The sequence below is a fragment of the Lutra lutra genome, chromosome 13 (assembly GCF_902655055.1).
Source record: "Lutra lutra chromosome 13, mLutLut1.2, whole genome shotgun sequence".
In the NCBI taxonomy this organism is placed as follows: Eukaryota; Metazoa; Chordata; class Mammalia; order Carnivora; family Mustelidae; genus Lutra; species Lutra lutra.
Genome location: NC_062290.1, coordinates 56,283,948 through 56,290,780, shown reverse-complemented (window position 1 = coordinate 56,290,780; position 6,833 = coordinate 56,283,948). Strand labels below are relative to the sequence as shown.

At 39.6% G+C, this 6,833-nt stretch overlaps 1 pseudogene; it reads right to left on the bottom strand.

Annotated features, from left to right (window-relative positions):
- Positions 1-5,560: 5,560 nt before the first annotated feature.
- LOC125082977 (T-complex protein 1 subunit gamma-like) lies at positions 5,561-6,317 on the bottom strand (annotated as a pseudogene).
- Between the last annotated feature and the right edge of the window lie 516 nt (positions 6,318-6,833).

The window sequence follows — 6,833 nt, the reverse complement described above, 5'->3', positions numbered from 1 at the left end:
AAGAAGCGGACGCCCCACCAAGCAGGAAACCTCATATGGGGCTTGATTCCAGGACCCTGGGATCATGACTTGAGCTGAAGGCTGATGCTTAACAGACTGAACCACTCAGGTACCCTTGATTTCAATTTTTAAAAAGTAACTGAGATCTGTTCTGTTGCCCAGAAACAAACAAATTTATATTTGGCCAATTAACACTTTCAGTGCTCTTCATTCTTCTGTGTAGATAGAACTCCATTTATTATCATTTTATTTTTGCCTAAAGGACTTTTCTCAGCTGAATTGATATAACAGATGGATCTGTTTCCTCAACTACAAAAGGCAAAAAAATAGCAACTTTTTTTTAGCAGCAACATCTACCAATCCTGCTTTATTCAGTTTCCCAAAATGACTTGTCTAATCTTTACTCGCCATAGATTAGTACATTCCAGATACTTATATTTCATAGGAAAAAAACCCATGATTGCTGTTATCTTTCCTGAATAAGAACTAGGGGCTTTTCTACTACCATTATGTGTATCACCATAATTTTATAAATAAATCTCCCAGAGTAAGAGGACTTTTTTTGTTATCAGAATAATTGTAACTTTTTTTTTTTTTGAGAGAGAGAGAGCGAGCACGTGAGTGAGCAGGGAAGGGGCAGAACAAGGGGGAGAATCCTAAGCAGGCTCACACCCAGTGTGGAGCCCAGCATGGGCTCCATCTCACGACCCTGATATCATAACCTGAGCTGAAATGAACAGTTGGATGCTCAACCAACTGAACCACCCACACACCCCAGAATAATTGTAACTTTTTGAAAATTCATGTTTCTTCTCCTTATTTCCCAAGAAATAGTGGAAGTTTTGCGTAGGTCCATACTCATCTGGGAATCACATCTGATAGCCACTATCACAGAGTACACACAAGAGAATCTGAATCAAGGATTATGAACTGGTGTATTGGAGAAAGAAAATAATATCCAGGGCATGACCTGATATCTTGGCCCTAACAAGTCTGTTCTCCACTTCAATCTAGGGACGGGTTCAATTGCAGATTATGTGTTGTGTATTTTTCATTTGCAGGGCTCTTCCTCCCTCTCCCAGAAACTTCGACTTATTAGAGTAGGTATCACCATGTGGAGTCCATCGCATTACATCATATGGACCTCTCATGCCTCCTAGAATAAACCCTATGGCTTCAGAGTGATGTGTCATTGCTCTGCGTTTTCAGGGTGTGGATCCTGTTATCTGTGCTTAGGTTCTTTGTTGCACTCCCAAAAGAAGAGCATGAGTTCCCTAGACTGTTAGCAGTATAAAAATTGGCTTCTGAACATTTGTAATTGATCTAGTTAATAAAGGTATTAACCTAAGGTTTTAACCAAAGTTTGATGCTCTCATTAGGTAGGAAAGGAAACTTCTGGCATAAATAAAAAAACTCTTCAAATGTCTGACACCCCAAGTTCCTTCAGCTCTTACCATAATGAGACTAACCTTGCTTATTTAGAAAAATGGATAAACACACAATTGTTTTGGTATCTGAACGAGAATTTTTCAGCCCTGTTTTATTAGACATACCCAGGGAAATTTCCTAGACATTCAGGTTTCCTGCATCTTCCTCCTGAGAAAGGTAGGTCACATCAAGCCATCCGTTTTTAAAAATTGCTTTGGTTTTCCTAGGTACATAGACATTTTTACTTTCCTGAAATGAGAATGGGTACTTATTTTTAAGAATCCTTTTGTTTTGTTTTGTTTTGGAGCTGAGTGAATTGCAGTGATTTAAAGACCAGTTGTTATTTCTACTCACTTAGTTCAGGCTAAAGTACATACTTTTATGGTGAAGCAGAGAATGGCCAAATTAAACTAATCAGGTTTTTTTTTTTTAACTTGAATATTCATTTGTGTTTGCCATGTAAATTGGAGAGAGGAAAATGATTTTCGCTGCTGGAGCATAAAGCGAATTAGATATAATGGTACATAAAAGGCAAACCAAAATCACTCTCTTGAAAATTAATGCCTTTTACAGGATATGAAGCCATTAAAAAAAACTGTCACAACATTTTTAACCTGTTCTAGTTTCCATGTTCCAGCAACACATCCATTCTCTGTTGACCACATTCTGGGAAGCTGGTACCAATAATTAAATAAATTGCACTGTACAAAACTTACAGTCATCTAACATGGCAGCAAGCCAGCTCTTTCTCTTTGACTTGAAAAAAAATGTCAATTACTATTCTATTTCCCAACTCTAGAAATTTCTTTTAACAAAATGGTTTTGTTACCAAAGTCATTTTTCTCAGTGGAATATGTAACCTCTCCTCTGTGAAAGCTGGCTTATGTTCACAGAATTTGACCATAAAGGATTGTGCTTGTAGTCATGTGTTTTCACTAAGGCTAAAATACCTTAGGCCTCAAGTATCTGTATAGATTGCCATGTAAACAGAGTCTCATGCGATTGTATTAGAGATTTCAATATAGATTTCCTAGAATTTCGGTGAGGTACTGCTGTAAATCTAAGCTATGTTAACACTGTGCTGGCTGTATGTGACAGAGGCCAAATAAGTACAGTCTCATTGTAATAAATACATTACCTTCAGGTTTTAAGTCTGGCTGGAATTTACTTTTTTATGTGTGGTGGGGGAGGTTGGACTCTATTTGCATTTATTCTCCAAATGCATAGGAATTATTCCAGAAATACAATTATATCTCTATTAATATAATACATATATTATAAAAATATATGGAGATAGATATAGATATTAATATTATCGGTGGGCATACATAAATTAAACAAAAAACAAAGATAATAAAGATACTAAAAAATTGACTATGCCAATTGTATTCTTTAAGACAAAAAGTCACCACATAAATGACTATTTGGATAAAGAAGAAGAACCACAAATATACAATAGAGGTCACCTCTGGTGAGAATACCAACAGTTGACTTTATTTGTATTACTTGACTTTTTGACTATGTGAAAGACTAACGCATTACTTAGCTAATTAAAAATAAACACTTATTTAAAAAATAAGTCTAATCTATGTTAGTAGCCAATACTATTAAGCTAGTGAATTACTCTGTAGAGGGAAGAGTTGAAAAGTAGGACCAAGGTGGGGTTTGGAACAAATAAAATGACAGTCCAAAAAACTAACCCCATGAGTTTATGAAGATCTCGATTACCAAACTCTTCTGCACTGAATTCATACAGTGGAACAGGGATCTAGATTGAGGAACCTGAGATTAAAAGCTCCATTTATGCTAGTCAGGGTCAATTCTTGTGTTAATGAAACTGTGTCTGTGAAGAGTACAAGCATTTGTAGCGGGTTTAAGTTTTTTTTTATTTTTTTTTATTTTTTTTTTAAAGATTTTATTTATTTATTTGACAGAGAGATCACAAGCAGGCAGAGAGGCAGGCAGAGAGAGGAGGAAGCAGGCTCCCCGCTGAGCAGAGAGCCCGATTCGGGGCTCGATCCCAGGACTCGGAGATCATGACCTGAGCCGAAGGCAGCGGCTTAACCCACTGAGCCACCCAGGTGCCCCGCGGGTTTAAGTTTTAAACCTCCCATTTATTCTGGGAGTTGGCAGTCTTTGGAATGCTACTACTCTTTGGCGAAAAACGCAGTATATCATATTTGAAATGAAGTGGAACAAATTTAAGTATACAGTGAGTGAACAAAGATTTCATATAAATTTATCAAATGCAGTGGCCAAATATCTGACTATTTTCTCTACTTCCTCCAGCCCTCTGCTTGAAGTTGAGTTTGTAGGGATTGATTTGGCTACAAATAACTATAAACACACCAAAAGTCTAAAGTTGTAAGGGTATTTAATATAGGAAAAGAAGACTAGTGGTAGGTATATCCAGATTTATTTCAGAGGTTCAGTGATGTCAAGGATGTAGGATTTCCATACTTCTGCTCTGCAGTCCTTAAAGTGTTGGCTTTTCATTCTTGTGATTTATTGCCTCATGGTGGCAATATAGTTATCACAGCTCCAGGCATCACATTTTCATTCCTACACTTAAAGCTAAAAAGAGAGATCTAGGAAAAACGTTTTCCTTTATGAAAGTTGTGCATGTTTATCTGTAGAGATGCTCCCTCCCCAGATTTCCCCAGCAGAACTCCTTCTTATATCATTTTATCTGGAACCTATGTTTCAGATATGTGTACTATCAAGAGAGGCTGGGAAAAAACACAGGAAAGGGCACTGTAATTCTCTTGGTTGGTTTAGACTAACCATGATTTATTTACTAGAACCATCAAAAGGACATATTTTCCCTGAATCTGAAGGATCTACGCCTGCTTCCCTGAGTGAATCAGTTCTTTTTTTTTTTTTTTTTTTAAAGATTTTATTTATTTATTTGACAGAGAGAGATCACAAGTAGACGGAGAGGCAGGCAGAGAGAGAGAGAGAGGGAAGCAGGCTTCCTGCTGAGCAGAGAGCCTGATGCGGGACTCGATCCCAGGACCCTGAGATCATGACCTGAGCCAAAGGCAGCGGCTTAACCCACTGAGCCACCCAGGTGCCCCCGAGTGAATCAGTTCTTTAGGGAAGGAGAAAATGGTGGTGGGGGGGAGGTAGGTTAGTATAGGATGACTATTATTTCATAGATTCTGAACACTGGGAATCTTTGGTGGTTCATATAATCATGGTTCCCAAAGTGGCATTGATCTCTCAGTGCTAAAATTAAAGACCAATTGTTTGGTGTTTCAACTCATTCTGTACCCTTGACTTGCATACCTAGTTTTAGACAGAAAGGAGCAAAGATTTTTCAGCCTTCTATTTCACTTCACAGGGCAGAATTATAAAGCCAGATAAGATCCCAGTTTTGCCTTCCTTTGACGTTCTTTGGGATACAATTCAGTTGTCTTGCTGCCAGGTTAAATAATTTGTGGATTAAGGGATTTCTAATTCTAGCAGTGAGTACCAGGAACTGAAAGGGGGTGTTTTCTTGACGATCTTGTGTACTCCTAACAAGAAACCCATGAGGTGGCAGCTCCCTGGGAGATGTGTGGGGGCATTCCTGGAGTAAGGGCTCTGAGATGAGAAGATTGTAGTAAGCAGAGAATCAGAACAGTTTCCAAAGGACTTTTTTTTCTATGGCTCATAGAAAAAAAAAAAGAAAGAAAGAAAAAAAGAAAAGAAAAAGAAAAACCCTGATGGACTTTTTTGCTGTCTCCCAGCTGACCTGAGGTATTCACGGATGGGAACCCTGCTGTTCTCCAGCTCCTCTGCTATCTGGATTCTTCCCCATAAGTGTCAACACTAGGTTCTTTGGACCCTCCTCACTCAGTTCACTTAGTCCTACATTCTGTCTCCATTTTGCTAACAGTTGACAGTAACAGTTACTTATTTTTTTTCAAATGGCTTAGATAGAATCATCGGAAGCAAACTCGATGGAAACTTACAGTGGAGAAGAATTATAGGTCTGCATCCTTTACAGACTAAGCTGGGACAGAAAGGTGCCTGGGCTGCCTTTCAACCTGATCCCTTCCAAACAAAGACATCCCAAATATCCTGGCAGTCTGGCTCAGGGAAGAGGGACCCTCTGTTGGCTCTGTGTTGAGGTTGCCTTGCCTGCCACTCACTCCTGGGCAGCATCAGGCACCCCGCCTCGTGGGCTCTGGTCATCACCCTCCTCTTTGTGGCCTGAGATGATGTCATCAGTCTACAAGAGCAGAACTGCTGTCTCCATTGCTGTCTTGTATGGTTATAGCTTACAGCCTATGGCTCCTAGATGCCAAAGGCTTGTATGTCCCCCAGGGTACCCATCTCACATGTATGCCCTGGATCTCACCATTCTCCTGGGCGTGCTTGGCCTGAAGGGAGGAAGTAAAGGGATCATGCTGGTCCCACAGCTCTGGATCAGGGCACGAGGGATGACCTATGAGGCCTGGCCAACAGCCCTGTCTGGCCATTGTTCCATATAATGGAACGTGGCTTTGATTTTTCTGTCAAGGCATGGACCATGGCCAGTTCAGAGGATCTAGCCCAGAAATAAGCTGGGGGTCCCAGTGAACATTGTGGCACACTTGCATGGCATCCTGGAGGCTGTGTTCCACTTCTGAGAGAATCTCTTTGCTGACCCTGTGGAGGAGCATGGTGTGGGCCCTGGGGTCTTCGTGCTCAGTGATGCATGTAAAGTACTCCTCTCCACTTCTCTTCATTTCCATCGTGCCTGCTTCTGTCCCAGCATCTCCTCTTGGCTCTGGCCAGCTGACTATCTGGGCCCCACAGGCTCTAGCAATGCACTTCAGACACTTTGATAACGTTGATTGAATGTGTGAATTCCTGATTTTTCTCAGCCTAATCTTTATAGAAAATTGTGGAGTTAAATTCATGTATGGAAAAAAATGTTATTTTAAAATTACTTGGACTGTATTCACCCTTAGAAGTTAAACTTCTTTTCATTCTTCAGTTGTAGTTTAGTTAATGTGATGTTCAGACATATGTCTACAATAATTTTTCTTGTGGGGTGGGGAGGAAGAGAATGAAAGTGAACAGGGTGAGTTCCCTTGATGAGGAGTCTGGTGTATCAAACAGGACTATAAATAGTGATGTAATATTTCTAAGGGTAGAACTCAATTATTTCTGGCCCAAAGTCCACTAAATATAAGTATTCCTTTTTTTCTGGGCCTTCAAAATGAGGGCTTACAAAATCATTTCACTACCAGAATAAAAAAATCCTGTAGAACAAATCCACAAGCCAAGCTTGAGAAAACATTTATTTTTTAGTTTTAGTAAGGGAGTATACAACACACCACAGTCTACCTTAGCTTCTTTTTCTATAGAACCATATCATCTTCGGGTGGTGTTTAAACATACTTATATCCTTGGTTTCCTTTTCCCTTCATTAT